This window comes from Notechis scutatus, chromosome 2 (assembly GCF_049901735.1).
Source record: "Notechis scutatus isolate UNSWTSFEM ecotype Mainland chromosome 2, rNotScu1.2, whole genome shotgun sequence".
Taxonomy (NCBI): Eukaryota; Metazoa; Chordata; class Lepidosauria; order Squamata; family Elapidae; genus Notechis; species Notechis scutatus.
In genome coordinates this window covers 178,397,469-178,417,858 of record NC_142010.1, presented here as the reverse complement: position 1 = coordinate 178,417,858, position 20,390 = coordinate 178,397,469, and the positions used below count along the sequence as shown (strand labels likewise).

At 40.3% G+C, this 20,390-nt stretch overlaps 1 long non-coding RNA gene across 1 annotated transcript; it reads right to left on the bottom strand.

Moving 5' to 3' along the window:
• Nucleotides 1-383: 383 nt before the first annotated feature.
• LOC148132426 (uncharacterized) lies at nucleotides 384-9,412 on the bottom strand. Its single transcript, XR_015747987.1, has 3 exons — nucleotides 9,291-9,412; nucleotides 2,330-2,419; nucleotides 384-561 (listed from the first exon to the last, which is right to left on the bottom strand). It is a non-coding gene; the product is annotated as an uncharacterized LOC148132426 (long non-coding RNA).
• Between the last annotated feature and the right edge of the window lie 10,978 nt (nucleotides 9,413-20,390).

Here is a 20,390-nt window from a genome sequence, read left to right as displayed (position 1 = left end):
AGCAAATGGATGCATCCCAGCTGCTGTTGTAAGGAGCAGTAGCACTGGGGAACTTGAAACTAGGTTTTGCAAGGGAGCTGTGAGTTTATGGAACTGATCAGCTGTGTTCAGGGGAGTCAGTTTGGCTCCTTGGGTAAGGAAGCCTTTTTTGCCTTGCTGAGATGCAGCCTGGGAGGAAGAGGGTTTTCACTGCAGCTGTTTCCTGATTGAGCATTTAGCAAGTGGGTAGAAAAATCGCCTTCAACATCTCAGTCCCAGCCAGCCACCTTGGGAAAGAGGAGAGACAGCTGGGCATTTCCAACAAGAGCAAGCGAGCAGCAGGACTAACAGGAGAACCAACAGGAGTTTTCCAAAGGTGTTTAACAGGACAGGAGCAGACTGACCTCTGCTGACCAATAGGAAATAGTGACCATCGTGCTATTACACTTAGCATACACCGCACACAGGAAACTGCTGGAAAGATCCGACACTGTTGTTTTTTGACTAGACGGGTGTTTGTCAAACTTTGCAACTTTCAGATGTGCTGACTTCAACTCCCAGCATTCCCCAGCTAGCATGAATCTGAAAGAAGTACAAAGTATTCAAAGTATTCAAGCAGCTTTTATACAGCTCCCTTACCTCCTTGCTTCATATCTTCATAAAACATACTCCGGCGAATATATTTATTCTGCCAAGTCCCCATGGCTTTGTTTTCATCTCCTCCTCATCTTATGTGTGGGACAGCCTTAAGCCATGGTTAGCCATATGGGAATCCTCGGCTTGCCACCACAATGGAGCCCCACATTTTTTGTTGCTAAGCAAGATATTTGTTAAGTGAATTTTGCCCCCTTTTACGACCTCGCTGGTGGCAGTTGTTAAGTGAATCGCTTCAGTTCTTGAGTTAGTAGTATGGTTGTTAAGTGAAGCTGGCTTGCCCATTGACTTTGCTTGTCAGAAGGTGGCAAAAGGGGATCTCAGGACCCTGGGACTGTGCCACCCTCATAAATATGAGTCAATTGCCAAGTGTCTTCAGTGTTGATCATGTGACCATCGGGATGCTGCAGTGGTTGTAAGTGTGAAAAATGGCACTTTTTTTGAGTGCTGTTGTAACTTCGAATGGTCACTAACTGTTGTAAGTCAAGCACTACTTGTACTTGTGATAAAATTGTGTTTTCCCAAGCAGACAGCCATCAGCAGTGGTTTCAATGCTGAGGAGAATCCTTCCATGACAGTACCATGAAGTAACCTGCAGGGGGTGAGATGACCCCCATCCTTTATTGTTTACTTACTTCATTTGCCTTTCTGTAGCATAGGAGTGTCAAACTCGGGGCCCATGGGGGCTTAGAACTGGCTCACAGGGCCACCCTGGAAACAGCAAAGAACCTGCCCGTGGTGCCTCTGCCAGCAAAAACGGAGCTCAAGGGGGCACACACGACCCTCCCGCCAAGCTCCGTTTTCACTGACAGAGGGCTGCAGGAGGCCTACATGGGTGAAAACAGATGAGTTCGCCATGCCCACCCTGGCTATGCCCACCCCCGGTGTCCTGAGGTCAAACACAACCCTGATGCGGTCCTCAATGAAATAGAGTTTGACAACCCTGGTTTAGCAGAAAGAACAGGGCAAACCTATCTTGTTCTGCAAATCCAGGCGCTTTCACGGGAAACAAATCAGTGGACAGGATTGGAGCGTGACACTGGAAAGCAGGAGAACTCCTCAATTTACCAAATGAGCTTCTTTTAAATTAGGATTTAGAGCTCTTTCAAAAAAAAATGGTGGGACAGAGATTTTCCATATTAACACAGGTTCCACTCCCAAGGGATTTTATGCTGGGAAGTGTGATGGTATCCTTGTTCTTCTTATCATGGGGAAAATACACTTCCAGCAGAGCTTATATCCTTTTGATGAGTTCCAGGGATGCTTTGCTTCTCTAACTTTACACCTCAACCTTTTTCAAGCTCTTGAGGTGCAAGAAATAAAATTGCCAATTGTCAAGAAAGAGCTGCAAAATAAAAGCTAGCAAAAAAAAAAAAAAAAAGGAAATTGGTAGTTAAGGTCAGATGCCTTCTCTTGTTGCTGCAAGACCTCTGCAGCTTCGAAAGGAACTGAAATGAGTCTTTGTCCATGGGTTGAGTTATTGCCAGAGACAGATTCTAACCATATCATTTGATTACATGTTTGCCTTCTTCGTTTCAACAGAATAAAAATAAAATACCTCCATCCCACCTCTGTCCCTGCCATCAGGTAAATATTATTCCTCAATCCCTGTAAGGAGAACAGAAGGAATTTTTCTCCTTCCCAGCAATTATCGTTCTCTTAAAACTGTGGTCAGAGATCAAAGGTGTGTGCTCACCTCAGTTGAAGAATATGGCATTGCAGATGTTTTGTAAGAAATCGAGAAGGCTTGCAGTGTTTAAACTAGGGTTGCAGCCTCTTATGGCACCTGTGTGGAGAAAGTAAAGCTTTCAGAGAAAGTGCCTTGGGGTTTCAGAACATCAAAGAATAAGCCTACAGAGCCTGAAAAGTAGGAATGAAACACAGCAGCCTGTAATCCTTCCACTTTCTACTATCCTGTCAGAGCTGAAGAAGCTTCTTGGATGAGAAGCAAAATGTCTTCGAAAGACAAAAACCAGAAAGTCCAGTTGCCTCCTGAAAAAGCACCTTTGGGACAATTATGACCTGGATGACTGAGAATCTCTATAGATTATAATTCTAGATGTAGCTGCTGGGCTAATCTACTGAACCTAGTCATGGACATAGGCCAGTGGGGAAAAAGTGGAGGAATCTAAGAAACAAAAAGTATTTTTGGGAATTTTCTCTTGGCCCCATTAGGTAGAACAGACCAGAAAATCGACTTCATAAGACTAGAACTATACTCAATTGAGCTGGCAACAAAATCTTGCAAGTCTGACTGTGCTTTATCTCCCCTCCTTCTTATACCCCAATGTATCAGGCAATCATTTGTCTGATCACTTCCAAGCATTATCTTGCTTGCCATGACTTAAAGAATGTTTCAATGCCCTTTATCTAAATAACAGTTCTTACACATTTTTGTCAAGGTCGCTTTCCTTGTTCTCCAGGCCTATCGATCACCACCCAAGCAAAATCTCCTGAAACATGTTCTGACATCTTTTTATGATGATGATGATTGGTTGTAGAATCTTCCAGATGTTTAGACTGGATTTGGCACTTTTGTCCACCTATCGAGGCTTTCCAAGGGCTTGGGATAGGCAGTTGTTAATAATATTGAAGGATGTTAGCTGATCTAAGTTGTTGTTGTTTTGCAGAGTTGGTGCTTCTTGGCACAAAACCTCATGCCTTATTAACATAGCTTCAAAGGTATATTATACAAAAGAATATATAAAAGATTACATATCTTTTGTATATGTGCTAGAAGTCATAGAATCCACCTTTAAAGAAGCCACTATATGTACCTTGATACATGTGATCTTCAATTCTTAAAAGGGGGACTAAAAATAATGCAGGCTGGGGGGTTTATATACTGGGATTTGGACCAAATATTTGTCTAGTAAATAGGAGCAAAGATACCCCAAAATTTGGGTAAATAAATAACAATAGCACCTAGACTTATATACCGCTTCATAGTACTTTACACAGACCTCTCTAAGTGGTTTACAGAGTCAGCATATTGCCCTTAACAAACTGGGTTCTCATTTTACTGACCTCTAAAGGATGAAAGGCTGAGTCAACCATGAGTCAGTCAGGATCAAATTCCTGGCAGTGAACAGTGAATTAGTCCGCAACACTGCATTCTAGCCACTGCGCCACCCTGGCTCATAAAATACCTAACCTATCACACAAAAGCAAATAATTAGGTGTTTCACTACCCCTTTCACTACTCCATCATCTGGAGTTCAGCAGCTCAGACCTAAATGGCCTTCGATAAAGAAACAAGTTTCAATTTCTTAAAAAGGAAAACCATGAAGATCCTTGAGTTTAGTGTATATTTGTTTTGGATTTCTGATCCATACATCAAATCTGTGTTGGCATAGCTTTGGTTGCATTGAAGAGATCATCTCTCATGCATAGCTAGCCAGGTTCCTTGAGAATAAAATAAAAAGTAATTGTTGGGAAGGCAGTCTTGGACAGCCAGCCAAAGAACAAGATGTACTTAACTTGCTTGAAGTTGGAAGGATCCTCCTTCTTACTTCTGTTTTAATCTTACAAAAATAGTCCTTGGTCTAGTAGTGAAATAGAAGGAAATACAAGTATAAGAACATAAGGGCTATTTTGTTCATAAAAGCTCCTGGAGAACATCTACTCTGAATTATGTCCTTTCAGTCAGGATATATAAACCATAGCTGGAAAACTTGCTATTTCCTGGCTCAACATTTGCTTTCTTCAAGGACTCCTGCATAAATTATCTGCAAACAAAGCAAAAACTGAGTGCATTCCTAGTGAAGAATTCTGCAATTCTTTTTAAATTAGGACTGTCACAAAAAATGGGCAATATGGAGCAACCCTCTGTAATCTTTTATAAGTCTCTTGAGCTTCTTCACTGTTGAATTCTCATGGCTGCACTGGGAGGTTTAAACAACAAAACTTTGCAGTGGAACTGCAAAGATAAAGTAGAAAAGCTAAGGCTCAGAATGAGCTAAGACTTGCAACGAATGTCAAAAATAGTTTTTTAAAAATTCAACATGAAAAAAGCAAGAAAAAAGTCAAGGAAACGATTGGTCCACTAATGGGAGATATGGCAAGGAACTGATGGACAGCAAGGAGAAAGTAGAAGGGCTTAATTTTTTCTTTGCATCTGTCTTCACATAAAAGGAAAAAATATATATAGTCTAACCTATTAAACATGGTACAATAATAGACAGACTAGGAATACAAGTCAAAATTCCTAACAGACAGGAAGCAGCAGGTGAAGCTAGGCAGAATCACATCTGACACCTGTACAATTAGCACAGAGGCCCCACAAGGCAGTGTGCTCTCTCCACTTCTCTTCTCCCTATATACCAATGACTGCATCTCAAACGATCCATTTGTTAAAATACTGAAGTTTGAAGATGACACAACAGTGACTGGTCTCATTCGAGACAACGACGAATCCGCATACAGACAGGAGGTTGTACAACTTGCCTCATGGTGTAACTGGAACAATGTGGAACTAAACACACTCAAGACCATGATGGTAGACTTTAGAAGAAACCTTCCCATACTACCACCTCTTACAATACTAGACAACACAGTATCAACAGTAGAGACCTTCAAATTTCTAGGTTCTATTATATCACATGACCTAAAATGGACACCTATCATCAAAAACGTCATCAAAAAAGCACAACAAAGAATGTTCTTTCTGCACCAACTCAGAAAACTCAAACTGCCCAAGGAGCTGCTGATACTGTTCTACAGAGGAATTATTGAGTCTGTCATCTGCACCTTTATAACTGTCTGGTTTGGTTCTGCAACCCAACAGGACAGACACAGACTTCAGAGGATAATTAGGACTGCAGAAAAAACAATTACTACTAACCTGCCTTCAATCGAGAACTTGTATACTGCACGAGTCAAAAAGAAGGCTGTGAAAATATTTACAGACCCCTCACATCCCAGACATAAACTGTTCCAACTACTTCCCTCAAAACGATGCTATAAAGCACTGCACACCAGAACAACTAGACACAAGAACAGTTTTTTCCCGAAAGACATCACTCTGCTAAACAAATAATTCCTTCAACACTGTCCAGCTATTTACAAAGTCTGCACTACTATTACTATTAACCTTCTCATCACTCCTTATCACCCATCCCTTCCCATTTGTGACCGTATGACTGTAACTTTGTCGCTTGTATCCTTACGATCTATATTGACTGTTTCCTAGTATGATTTCATTGCTTATTGTACCCTATGACTATTATTAAGTGTTGCACCTTATTTGATTCTTGACGAATGTACCTTTTCTTTTATGTATACTGAGAGCATTTGCACCAAGACAAATTCCTTGTGTGTCCAATCACACTTGGCCAATAAAGAATTATATTCTATTCTAGGCATGATGAAACAACACTTATCCACTCTAGACAAGTTCAAATCAATAGGACCAGATGGATTACATCCCAGACTTCTGAAGCAGCTGGCAGATGTGATCTCAGAACCATATCTTTCAAAGACCCTGTAGCAGCAGAGGACAAGCAGAGGACTAGAAAAGAGCTTATGTGGTTCCCATCTTCAAAAAAGGAGAAAAATGGATTCAGGAAACTACAGGCCAACCAGCCTGAAATCAATACCTGGGAAGATCCTAAAAAAAATAATTAAGCAACAGATCTGCAAACACCTAGCAGCAAGCAAAACTATTATTAGAAGCCAACATGGGTTTGTAAAAACAGATCATGCCAAACAAATTTCATTGCATTCTTTGAGAAAGTAATTAAATCAATGGACCAGCAAAATGCTTTGGACATAGTATAATTGGATCTCAGTAAGGCATTTGACAAAATAGAGCACAACCTATTTTTGGGGGGGGGGGGGGTGGGGGGGGGGGGGGGGGGGGGGGGGGGGGAGGGGGGGGGGGGGGGGGGGGGGGGGGGGGGGGGGGGGGGGGGGGGGGAGGGGGGGGGGGGGGGGGGGGGGCGGGGGGGGGGGGGGGGGGGGGGGGGGGGGGGGGGGAGGGGGGGGGGGGGGGGGGGGGGGGGGGGGGGGGGGGGGGGGGGGGGGGGGGGGGGGGGGGGGGGGGTGGGGGGGGGGGGGGGGGGGGGGGGGGGGGGGGGGGGGGGGGGGGGGGGGGGGGGGGGGGGGGGGGGGGGGGGGGGGGGGAGGGGGGGGGTGGGGGGGGTGGGGGGGGGGCCCGGGGGGCTGGGGTGCTGGGGGCCCATCTTAGGTAAGAAAGAAAAATGTGGCATAAATAACATCACCACCAGATAGATTCAAAACTAGCTAACAAGCCACACTCAATTTGTAGTCCTCAAAGGAACTAACATCTACATGGAAAGAAGTATGCAGTGAAGTTCTCTTTGATTTTGTCTTAGGCCCAGTACTCTTCAATATCTTCATAAACAATTTAGATGAGGGGATAGAACTCATCAAATTTATAGACAACACCAAGCTAGAAGGAATAGCCAACACTTTAGGAGATAGGCCAAGATCTAGAACAGGGGTGTCAAACTCATATCATCATGGCAGCATCACATGATGTATCGGGGCTTTTCCCCCTTCGCTAAACCAGGCATGGGTGTGACACATCCGGCCCGTGGGCCACGAGTTTGACAGCCCTGATCTAAAAGGATCTAGACAAACTTGAACACTGGGCCCTGTCCAGCAAAATGCAGTTCAGTGGTAAGAAAGGTAAAGTTTTACACTTAGGCAAGAAAAATCAAATCTGTTGCTGTTGGGACAGGCACAGATACCTGTATCAACAGCAATAACTCTAAGTGAGATCTAGTAGTGGGAAACCACAAGTATGATCCAATAGTGTGCTGCACCTGCCAAAAAAGTTGATGCAGTCCTAGGCTGCATCAATAGAAGAATAGTATCAAATTCACATGAATTATTGGGATCCCAGTATATACTGCTTTAGTAGGCCCACACTTGAAATACAGCATCCAGTTTTGATCACCAGGATTCAAAAAGGATATTGAGACTCTAGAAGGAATACAGAGAAGAGCAACAAAGATGATTAGAGGGCTAGAGGCTAAAATATATGATGAGCAGTTGCAGGAACTAGATATGTCTAGTCTAAGAAAAAAGAAGGATTAGGGGGGTGACATGATAGCAGTCTTCCAATATCTGAGGGAAGGACACAAAGAAGAGAGCTATTCTCCAAAGTACCTGAGGGCAAGAAAAGGAGTAATGGATGGGAAATTATCAAAGAGAGATCCAACCTAGAACTAAGAAAAGAAGACATTTCCTATCAATGAAAACAATTAATCATTGAAATGGACTGCCTTCTGAAATTGTGGTCATTTGTCGTTTGTTCAGAACGATATAGGGTGTCTTGTTTGAGCACCAGACTTTCCCCCTTCAACCGAAAAGAATGAACTTTTGAAAGCTTGGTACTTCAAAAGGAATTATTTATTGAAAGGAAGTGATCCAGGTACTAGTCAAAGCAGAATCTAAGATGCTTCCAGGCATACAGTAATAGATAAAGGGAATCAGAACTCCTCCCCTTATTCTGATGTGGATTTAGTCAAACAAAGAACCGACATGTTAATTCCCCCCCCTTTTTTTTTTCCTGGGAAAAGTTATCTTAGAAAAGTTTCCCAGGGAGTATCTTTCAGAGCTGGAATTTTTATGGAACCTTCTCCTTTTGCTATCTCTCCAAGAGGTGACAAGTTTCTAGACATCTGGCTCCAGTCCTCCAGTTGTATATCATGTGCAAGTTATACAGATTCAATATAAGATTTAAGATATTCAGATTACATCAAAAAGGATTACTTGTACCAACTTCCCCTCCCCTTCTTCTTCCATTGAAGAATGGCAGATACACGGATCTGACAAGGGGGTTGGACTAGAAGGCCTCCAAGGTTCCTTCTAACTCTGTTACTCTGTTGTTATTCTGTTATTATATCAATGCTATATCAGCTCTAATAGCTGGCCTGGATGATGCTTAAGACAACTTCATTCACTCATTCATTCATTCATTCATTCATTCATTCATTCATTCATTCATTCATTCTAGTCTATAAGCTATCTGCTAGGTAGATATGATATACCCAGGCTCTTGTTCATATGGCTGTGATCTGTTTACCAGAAGAGCTCTGGAGTCAGGAGAAGGGTGGGGGAATCTATGAATTTAAAGAAATTGACCCGCATCACATTCACATCATTGCAAGCTTGCAGTGATTCACATGGGAAACAGGTGAAAGCCATTGAAATGGCAGCCTTTGTCTTCCCAGAAAAAGCATTCAAACAAGCCTAACAGGAAAACAGACAAATGTGATTGACCAGATGGCCCTTTTCTTGCTCACACTGAAGACATGCCACAATATATTTTCCTTCCCTGTCTGCCCCACTCTGTCTCTCTCCGTCTCTCTCTCTCTCTCACCTCCACCTCCCTCCCTTGCTCTCTCTGTAATCTAGGACAAATACTTTTCCTTGCAGGTTGCATTGTCAGGAGGGGTTGGCAAGGTGCCAGTGGTGTTTGAAAAGATTTCTTTCAGTCTGCTGAAAATAAAATAAATGCTGTACTGGGTGAGAAGAGAGAATAATGCCTCACTGTAGAAGCGCGCACACTCGCGCAAATTCTTGCGCATAACTTTATTCCCCTGCCTTTAATACTTTAATACCCGTCGGAAATTCACCAAGTATTTTTGAAGTCTAAATTCCAACATTTAACGTTTCAAAGCACTTACGGGGAAAGATGCAAGAAGATAGAAGAAACTTTCCACAACCAGACAGCTGACAGCAGCTTCCTGCTTTTCTTCAGGAGGAACGAAGAAAGTTCTCCTCTCCACCAGCTGAAGGAGCTGGCCGCAGGTTTTTTTTTTTTTTTTTTTTTATGCATTGGTGTGATTCCAACTGTGGAAGATAAATTCATCTCTTTAGAAATCTCTGAATAACCTTGAACCTATAAATGCCCAGTCTTTATTGAGCTACACACACAGTCCGCTTGCAAAGAATAAAATGCTGCTGCTCATTTCTTGTCTTTTGTGGTTTGCAGACTAAAGTTTAATGAGGTTTCTGTGTTTCACTGGGGTAGGGCAGTTCTTCAATAGCTGAGCCATTTTTATAAAAATCTTCATTCCCTCTTTCTCTCTCTCTTTCTCTCTCTCATCAGAGAATGTTTTTCAAGGGTGACATTATCTAGCAGGTACATCAACTGGTGCAAAATAATCGCTCCTAAATCCCCAAGTGCCTAAAAAGTATTTGATTAGCCTGCTGAGGAAAAATATAGCAATATATATGCCCAGGTGGAAGTCACAGTTTACATAACTGCTTTTAGTACTAACATGAGTAAAACCAGGCAAGGGAGAACTTAGACTACAGTAAGAACTTAGACTTTAAATGTACACTAATCGGCATACATTAAAATGAAATTTCGTTGCATACAGCTCTCAAAGGGTCACCACCTCCAATATACACTATATAAGCATGATAAATAAATAAATAAATAAATAAATAAATAAATAAATAAATAAATAAATAAATACGCATATACCCACATACCCACATATATTATATGACACAGAGAAACACCACAGTCTAGTCTGGATCTATACATGTACATGGCGAGAAAAATGAATCTTGCGAGTTTACCAGATGGATGGCATAGGGAACAAAGCTGTTACAGAGTCTGGTAGTCCTGCTAGAAACACTTTGAAACCTCCTCCCAGAGGGGAGAAACAGAAACAGACCATGAAGTGGGTGGGTGGGGTCTCTAACAATGCTTTGAGCTCTAAGCACATAGCACTGATGAGCAGTATCTTGAATGGCAGGAAGCGAGCTTCCTATAATCTTCTTCTGCTGGAACATTGTGGCCTCAAACTTCCCAAAAACATATTTAGCTTGTTTAGAAAATCTGTATCACCCTTACATGCCAGGGAAGCTGCCTTACAGTCAGTAATAACTCGAATACCTTACCACATACGTCTAGGGTCCACAGGATCTTTAAAGAAATTCTGTACTTTCTGACTATATGCCTACTTTGCTGTTTTTATGGCACGCCTCAAATCAGGTCTTGCTATGGTAAGTTCTGCCACATCGCCTGATCTGAAAGTGGTGTTTCTCACCTTCAACATCGCATGGACTTCCGGAGACATCCAACTATGAAAGCTGAGGATGTTACTGTAATGGAAGAAGTCTTAACTATACACTGCGCTTACTCTGGGAATACTCCTACTCCCTACAACAGCTTAGGGTGGTTAATAGAGTTCTCTGCAAAGCATTATGATCAACTGTCTAGTGGAGTGGGCCCAGGAGGGGAAAGAGAAGAAGAAAGACTAATCCCACCACAGAAATGTGTTCTTCTGGATTCTCTCTCTTGCTCCAAATATCCTCTTCACCTAAAATCCTATAGGTAGAATCCTAAAAAGTCATGCAATTAAGTCTTCTTTGTTGAATTTATAGTTGTAACTCTTGTGATTGATTGTTAGCAACTTTGGAAGTATTGCTGTCTTGGAAGGTAGAATGTGGGTATTTGGAATAACATTTGAATGGATGGAGGACTCCCAAAACTAAACCTCCTTTCCTGTTTTTCCATAATAAAAGACATTTTATTTTTACCCTAATTCCACTAGAAGTGTATCAACTCCAACCAGCAGAATATAATGACAAGGGTTTTCCAACTAGCTAACTAATTCCAAATATGGCTCACAACCAAAATATAATTCTTGCAAATTACCTTTTATTTTCACAGTGTCTGCCTTACTGTAGATTTTACTATTGCCGAAAATAAATTCAATCTTATTTCTGTCTTGGTTTGAGAATTTTTGTCAGAATTTCCCTGCTATAATAATAGCAATAGCACTTCAACTTATACACCGCTTCACAGTGCTTTACAGCCCTCTATAAACGGTTTACAGAGTCAGCATATTTCCCTCAACAATTTGAGTCTGACCAATGGTGCGATTCAACTGTTGTAACAACAGGTTCAGTGAGCATGCGCTTTGCACGTACTCCGCACGCATGCACAGCATTTCAAAAAGCTCTAATGCTTACCTTCTACTGCAGCCCCTGTGAATAAAACAGCTGAGGTGAAGCAAAACCGCTCTGCCGTGTGAATCAGCTGTGCTCTTAAAAAAAAAAAAAAGCACAGGAAAGAGCAGGGGCAGGTGGGCAAGGCCAAATGCTCAGCAGAACTACCAGTTCACCCAAACCGATCCAAACCAGTAGAATCCCACCCCTGGATCCAACTTTGGAAGGATGGAAGACTGGAGCCGGTCAGGATTGAACTGCCGAACTTCTCACAGTCAGCAGAATTAGCCTGCAATGCTGCATTCTAACCACTGCACCACCGTGGCTTTTAGGACATATAGGACAACAATTATCTAAATATACCACGAAGCTGATCTTCCTGCTTCTTAGAGCAGTTTTTCCCAACATGTTAGTGTCCAAATGTGCTTAGCTGCAATATGGGAACTTCCCGTGAGGCTTGTTCCAGTTTGTTTTTTCCTCTTTCTTCTTTGTTGGAGGTTTCTTTTCACATTCAGGGACTTCTCCAAGTTCATTCCATACTTACGTTGGTCCTCTATCAATGAGATCCAAGACTTCAAACAATGAGTTGTGATGTTCTGCTTGAAAATGGTGAACATATCATGGAAATTGAGTGGCTGCCTTATTTTTTCTTAGTTTAACTTGGAGCCTGCACATGAGAAGTTTGCCATCTGTACACAATCCTCACTTGGTCATGACTTTGATGTTATAATGAGCTCTCCCACCTCCATTTAGCAATAACATAGCCAATTTGATTTATACATACTCCATTTGGTGATGTCTATGTATAGCTGAGTCACTTCAGTTCTTTGAAAACAGTATGAGTATGAAGTGAATATGAAAAAAAATTATATATGAACAATATCTAGGCATTATAATTTCTCTCATCATTTCTTTATGGCATTCAAAATCATTAGCTGCTGGTACTGATCATAATGCCTACATAAAAGTAGTCATTTGAGGAGTTGTATCAGTGCTACTAGATTTCTTTTTTTTCCTCTCCATTTGTTGGTGAGCTGTTAAAAAAGATAGCACATTTGGTTCAAATTTTGAACAGAATTGGTGAAATGGCAAGCTATTAAAAGGATCTGTCTATTTCAGACTTGAACTGGATTAATACAGTTCCAGTCCCCAAGAATCTTAGTTTTAGAAGTATGGGAGTAAGATTTACTAATAAAACTGATAATAATGGAACAGACAAAAGTAACATACTTTGAAATGTTGGACAATAAATGGTTGATAAAATGGTATAAAGCTGGCAGCACTTTGACCCAAGACCAAAAAACCCCAATAACAATGATTTCTTCTTTAGGGTGTTACTGGTATCACTGACAATTCCTATGATCACATTCACATGTATTCAATATACCTTTTTTGGACCTGGAGTTCAAAAGGTCCCACCATCCTAGGGTGTAATATAAGTAAAGTTTAACTTTATAAATTCAGAAAAAATAAACTTGTGTCATAATCAGAAACTTCATGATGAGAAATTACTTTTAAGTTTCAAAAACATTTTTCATTATATAAATAACAGTGTTGTACACTTCTCATAAATAACCAGCAGTAGACCTTATTGTTTTCTTTCTTTCTTTTTCTTTGCTTCCTTCCTTCTTTCTTTCTTTTTCTTCCTTTCTTTTTCCTTCCTTCCTTCTTTCTTTTTCCTTCCTTCCTCCAATCATCCATCCTTCTTTTCTTCTTTCTTTCTTTCATTTTCTTTCTTTCTTTCTTTTTCTTCCTTCCTTCCTCCAATCATCCATCCTTCTTTTCTTCTTTCTTTCTTTCATTTTCTTTCTTTCTTTCCTTCTTTCTTTCTTTTTCCTTCCTTCCTTCCTTCCTTCCTTCCTTCCTTCCTTCCTTCCTTCCTTCCTTCCTTCCTTCCTTCTTTCTGTTCCTTCTTTCCTTCCTCCAACCATCCCTCTTTCTGTTCTTCCCTTCTTTTTTCCTTTCTTTTTTCTTTCCTTCCTTCCTTCCTTCCTTCCTCTCTCCTTCCCTCCTTCCCTTCCTCCTTCCCGGTATTTTGTGCTCTTGTAATCAAAGTTTTGTAAGCTGATGCACTATTAGCCACGCAGAAGATATGGGGTTTGCTTTTTCTTTTTGGACTACAGAGAGATTATGGTGCTGGCTAGGGATGATTACCAAAAAGAGCCAGTGACGCAGGTGCACAATGCTCATTTACATAAAGAAAAGAAGCCATAGAATTACTGGAGCGCTCCTGGGCCATAAAAATGTCATTCCCTATAATAGGAAGTATCCTCAATGGAACCGTCTTTGCCCATATTATAGCAAATGAAACTTAATGATGGGCCACAGGACACAGCGTTTTGTCTAAAAATCTTTGTGCATACCAGGGTAGTCGAAGGATAAAATTACACATTGCTTCAGTAAACCATCTTTTACCCAAGCCACGTTTGGAAGCAAACAACATTCCCCCACCCCCAAAGTCATACTTTTACCCAGGTATAAATTGCAATGGGTACAAATGACAGAACTGTATTACTTTAGGTGGAAAAAGAGGCAATCATAACAAATTATACTTTTCTAAAGTTATCATCAGTCTCTGTCAAATTGTTCTTCAAACAGCAGTCTGGAGAAACCACCCAATTCGCCTTTAATTTACACAGATGTCTACTTTTCTTTGTGCTACTTCTATCTTTGGGGTGGCAACTCCCATTTTTTTTTTTTTTTTTTTTGTAAAGGCTTGTGTTGTTCTGAAGGCTTAAAAGATGAACGGCCGTATTGTGATCCTATTATCATGCAAATTCTGGTTACCCCTTTAATGGTCTATAAACACAAAGGGTTGGATAATCACTCTTCTATAATTATGATGGATGAAGAGAAGGTGAGATGATCTAACCGCATCAAAGTATGTTCTTTTAAGCACAAAGGACACTCCAGCCCCAAAGTCTTTTAACTACACAAAGCAAAAACAAGGCTTTCTCATCTTAGATTGGCCTTTATTAAACAGAGACAAGTAACAAAGTTTTGCCCATTAACTTCAAGCTTGCTTAAGAGTCCTAGCTGGTGAAGATTTTTCTGGGTTGTGACTACTAATGTTCTCCCAATATGAGGCTGCTCCAGTAACACTCCAAGCAGTTGGTGTTTTATAGTACAATTAAGTCTTGTTAACAATGTTTAGCAGCCAAACTATTGTTAAATCAATACGTAACAGCTTGGCAGTAAATTATTAGGGCATGCTTGGGAAAAAAATATTGAGAAGAAATTCTTCAAAACGAAAACAAACAGGACATTTCTCTGCTATTCACCAAAGCAGATTTGCTTGTCGATTGAGTTTATAGGCTGCCCAACTTGAACAACTCCAGATACAATATCCTCTCCCCAAATAAAGCAAGATAAACAATTTCAATTAAAATTAAAATTCAACCAGATATTAATAGGTAACTGGAAACATTTGCAACTCCCTTCAGTTGGAGACTATTATCTTGTTTCAGACTGCCCTGCAATTAATTAAAATTCCAACTAAAATAGTTTCATTTCACTGAACGATACAACAATTCCCACAAACTTTAGTCTACTATAAGCAAAGATCTTTAGGGAATCTCTATTTATCATCTGTCTGTCCATTTATCTAGCCACCTATCATCTGTCTTATAAGATCACCCATAAGGCTGCTGACAACATTCTGGGCAGCAAATGTACAGTACAAAACAAACAGTCACAAGTCATCTGTACTGGACTTTGAGAATAACCTTGGGAGGCAGGAAGAAGAGCTGCAGCCAGGGAAACTCTCAGACAAGAGATAACTCAGCCCACAGAAGGACTTGGGGGTAGAGAACGCATCTCAGAAAGGACCTTCCCTAATTCCCTGCAAAGAAAAGGCAAAGGAAGTGCTTCCAGGCTTGCAAGATTCTGTTATTGTAACCTTACAATAAATGTGGCATCAGTACTCATGGTTTTGGTTTCCAATAAAACTCCAAAGGGCTGACAACAACAAAATAAAAGAATGCTTACAATATTTATCCATGCTGAAGCTCCCATATTAACAGTCCGATCTTAATTTCTAGGGAACAGCCAGATCTTCGTCGACTTTCAAAAGACCAGTAAGATTGAGGTTGTTTGTATCTCTGGAGGGGATGCTGTTCCATAGGACAGGTGCTATGCTAGAGAAGATCTGCTTCCTAAGCCCACCCGATGATATTGTCTCGTTGATCAGAGCCAAAGAACGCCCGCTGTGCCAGACCTGCTGAGGCGCTGCTGGGGAGAGAGAGTCCCATGAGTAAACTGCTCCCATGCTATGTAGGTCTTTAAAGGTAATAGCCAACATCATCAACCCTGCAAATACTTTGAGTAAACTTGTTCATGTAAACCTGTAAGAAAGGGATATTTGGACATTTTCATTTTTTCCCTTTTCATAAGACGAGTTTAATATAGATTTTTTAAAAACTCAGAATATCTCACAAATGAAGGTAAATATACTGTATGTGTTCCAGGATAGCTTGGAAGACCAAACCTTTGGTCCCCATGACTGACTTAGATTGGATCCTACAGAACAATATTCCTCCATGGTGAAAACCAAAGTCAATTACAAGATGCTATGCATACAAAAACTGAATTTTTATTTTCAACATACACCCAGACTTTGTGGTTACTTGTAGAATTTTTCCCTGTCACAATCCAACAGTAATTCAGTTGTGCAAATGTGCAGTAGGGACTCCCTCCACCAAATCTAAAGAATGAGGGATCTATCTATGATCCATTCCCGCCAGATCTAGCCTCTGTGTCATTTTATTAGAAAAGGTATACACACATATACAGACATGGAAATGAAAAGTAGGTTTCCACCTTCCCCAGTTTTGGTGAAATCAAGATAATTCTATACCAACCATAGTTGCTGGACTGGCAAAGCACATTCACAGTGTGAATGTGCCCAGAAAAAAATAATAATCTGTTTTTGTTCTGATCAGTTTTGCTCTGTTTTGAAATGCAAAAGGGAAAGTTTACTTTTTACAAAAAAAAAAAAGCTTTTATTGAAAGATTTTACAGACAATAAGAAATGTATTCAAAGAAAGGAAAGAGGAAAAAAGGGAAAAATATAGTAAAATAGATATGAAAAATAAAAAAAAGAACAGAAAAGAACAGGGAGAAAAAATACAGAGAAAAGAAAATGAATGGAAAATATGGTAAATAGATATGGTAGATAGATATAGACAGACAGATAAAATATTTCTCCTGGCAGTTATACACACAATTTTAATCAAATATCTCTGCCTAAAATTACATCATATTTTCTTGCTTTCTAAACCATTTTTTTTCTAATCATCAAACCATAAGTTATAAAATCATTTTCTTTCTCATGCAAAAAGCCCATCGGGCATGTCTGATCATTGATGAAAGTCAATAATGAACTTTCTCTAATCAAAGAAATCAGTTTATCCATCCCAGAAAGTTTTGTCAGTTTCACCAACCATTCCTCCATAATGTGTAATGCTGAATCTTTCCATCTTTGCACATATCATCTCAGGAAACATTGGTGTTTTTTTTTTCAAGGTTAACACGTTGCCTTCCAAATCCTCTCCTTCATTGAACATCACTGAAAATTTACTGTGACTTTTCAATGCACTCGTCATTATAATTTAAAAGAAAAAGAAAAGCTGCTAGGACAAAAAGGAGCATGTTCCTTCTTTCTTAATATTGTAAATCAGAGCCATTGTGGGCAAGTTTGATCATGTTTGTATTTGAATCAAGTCAAGGCCTGCTTTTATGGATCATTTGCACAATAGTCTAGAGTGCTATATATGCAGTGAGCAAAAAGAGCCAGACTACAAAGGTGAGGAGGAGGGTGAGAAAGCTGCCTTTATAAGATACATCTATTCCAGAATATTTTTTTTTAAAGCAATTTAGTCAGTCTGCCTTGGAATACAAGAAGGAAAGAATTTCCTTCTGCGGTTACTTTGTGCTCTGAGTAGCTATCCCTATTGTTCTCCACAAGACAGAAAACTCTTTTCTATAGTGCCTGCCTTTCCATTTCAGTTCAGAACAAAACAGAAGTACGGTAAGTAATAATTTTTGAGATATGACAACAAATGAAATTGTGCAGTCTAAACATTTCTGAAGCTGGGAGACAATACTTTTCAGAGGCTGAGAGCATTCTCAGAAAGTTTGAAGAGCACTTGAAGCAAAGACTAATGCCACAAAATGAGGATTTGTGGCTTTTGAATGAGAAGCTACCATCAAAACAACATACTCTATCACCTGCGCCACCTCCAGCTCCATGTTTTATGTGATTCCCTTAACCATCCTTTAGTACAGAATGCTGCAATAAGTTTTTTCATAGTAGTAGTAGTAGTAGTAGTAGGTGCACTGCATATGAAAGACAATCTAGGAAAAGTTATGTTGAAGATGGAGCCATCATTGACTTCTCCCCACCTAGTGATACTGTTAATCATATTTTTCATTTATCAAATCTCAAAAGGGAAGATCTTTGCTAATTTTGCACTGTAATACATTTTGCTTTTGTGGAATTACACCTTTTGCCCTAGAGAAGGAAGAACAACCTTTGTATTTTGAGCAGGGAGAGGGGAGGATAACAATTCCTATAACAAAGAATCATTTGATCAGCTATAGAAGCCCTTTGGGGCTTATTCCTACTAGACAGTTTCAGGAAGACCAGGTGAGATTTTGATTGATGGGAGATAGGTGTAACAATATGGGCGGGGGGATTATGAAGCAGAATCTGTGTTTCTGCAACATACTTATTTATGTTTAACTTATTCCTGATTTACTCAATACATCCAATTCTTTGGATCTGCAAGATGCTTTGAACCATAAATTAATCATGCTGGCTGGGTTTGTATAATAAGCAAGGCTAACATGTGATGGCTAACTGTCATGGAAACCCAGCCAGAATGTTTAGAAGAGTCCGTTGTGAAGATTGATAGCTAATTTCCTAAAATCTGTGGACCTGTCATTTATTGGAAGATTCCTAACAAAGACTAAACATAAAACTCGCTTATGCTTGCTTTAGAATATGTTTCCTCAACCAAATGACCATATGTTTGGCTAAACTCCCTTCTTTGTGAGCTTTTGCTGATATTTAACAGCAGAGATAGAGATATTCAATGTGAAGAAGGATAAAGCCAGTTCTTCTTTAATATGTGAAGAATCGGTGATTTATGAAATTTATCATTTGATGCTTTCTCTATCTGTGGCTAACATCTCTTCCAGTTATTTCTTTTATGTAACTGTTATTGGGCAACAATTGGTAATACGGTCATCCTAATGAAGATGTAATGTGCACATAATGCTAACTCACAATGTAATTTGTTTCATGCTGGCTTCATGCTCTGTGAACCTAGCCACTGGGTTTATAAACATGGTTAATGGCTCAGTAAGAGTCAGGTCACTCGGACATGATCAGAAAGCCACGTCTGAAACAACAACAAAATTAGCAGTGAATCCAGTCCCTGTCTTCGCTGTCGTCTCACCAGTGAGACTGTCCATTTCTGCTCCTTGTGGCATGTTCTAACACTTGTAACATTCCATTCCAGGCCAACCTTAGAGGTGACAGGATCTGATATGACTCAGGGGTGGGCATTGGAGGCCAAAGTACAGAGCAACTCATTCCTATATTATGATCAGGCTTTGACTTGCTGGAGAAACAAAAAAAGAGGGCAAGCCTTAGCACCGAAGTGGACATGGTTCAACCCTCCAGAAGTCTCAGGAATTCCAAACAAAGCAGGGAAGGCAGTGGAGGTCTCAGCTCTTGACCCAAGAGGTCAGATAGTCTGTTGACAGACATTCTACTGGCACAGCTTTCTCTACACCCCGAGTGCTCTCTTTGAGTGAAAAGATGCAGGGGGCAAGTCCAGCCGTGCAACACGCAGGCTGCATTTGACTGCCTTGTCGAAGGAAAGAAGGGGCAACTCATTGTGTAGCAAAAGGGCACCAAATCAAAATGCTTTTTGAGATTCGTATGTACTTTGTATTGCCTGTATCTGAGCCTGTTGATAAAATGTGAGCATTCCATCCTTAGAAATAGAAACACAGCGCTAACACCAAATAAAACAACACAAGCAAACTCACTTCACTTGAGCAGTGATGCCATCTGGTTTTTTTGTTTTTGTTTTTTTCCCTGAAAGGGTAGCTGTGCTTTTTTTAACCCCCTGCATCATAAACAGACATTCAGATGGAAGAAATGTTTTCTACCAAGCAGAGATAGGGAAGACTTTGTAACCCCTGAAGGTTATTAATTCTAAATCTGATGCAAAAGCTATTTTCTGAGAAGAAAACATAGGTGCTCATTACTTGAATGGGCTTTGCCTACCTTCCCTCAGCTTCCTGGAGATGATTATCTATGTGTTTATTTGTAGATACAGCTGGAAGTTGCAGCCTCAAAGAAATGTACACAAAGCATGCTATTTCCTCAGAATCCCAGAACCATCTGCATGATTTCTACCAAGCATCTACATACACGTCAGTGTCTGAAGAACTAAATTAACATCTATCTGCTAAAAGAGTTTTATTGTACATGTCTTTCTTTCCTCAAATAACTAAATAAGCATACGGGTGGTGTGCTATTTATCTAACTCGAGCATGCCACTTTATTACCTTGTATGGGCATTCTAATTATTATTAATTATTAATTTAAATTGATTACAGCTGCCCCTATGCTAGTAAACTCTGGGCAGTTTACAAATGCCACACTGGAAAAATAGCTAAAAATGTGCAACATCACAAGTGGCTTGAATTAAAACAGTCTTAACAATAACAAACCACACCAAGGGTCCCAGAGACACATTAACCCAGGTCTGCTGTCAAAGACAGGTTTTAAGGACTTTTTGGAA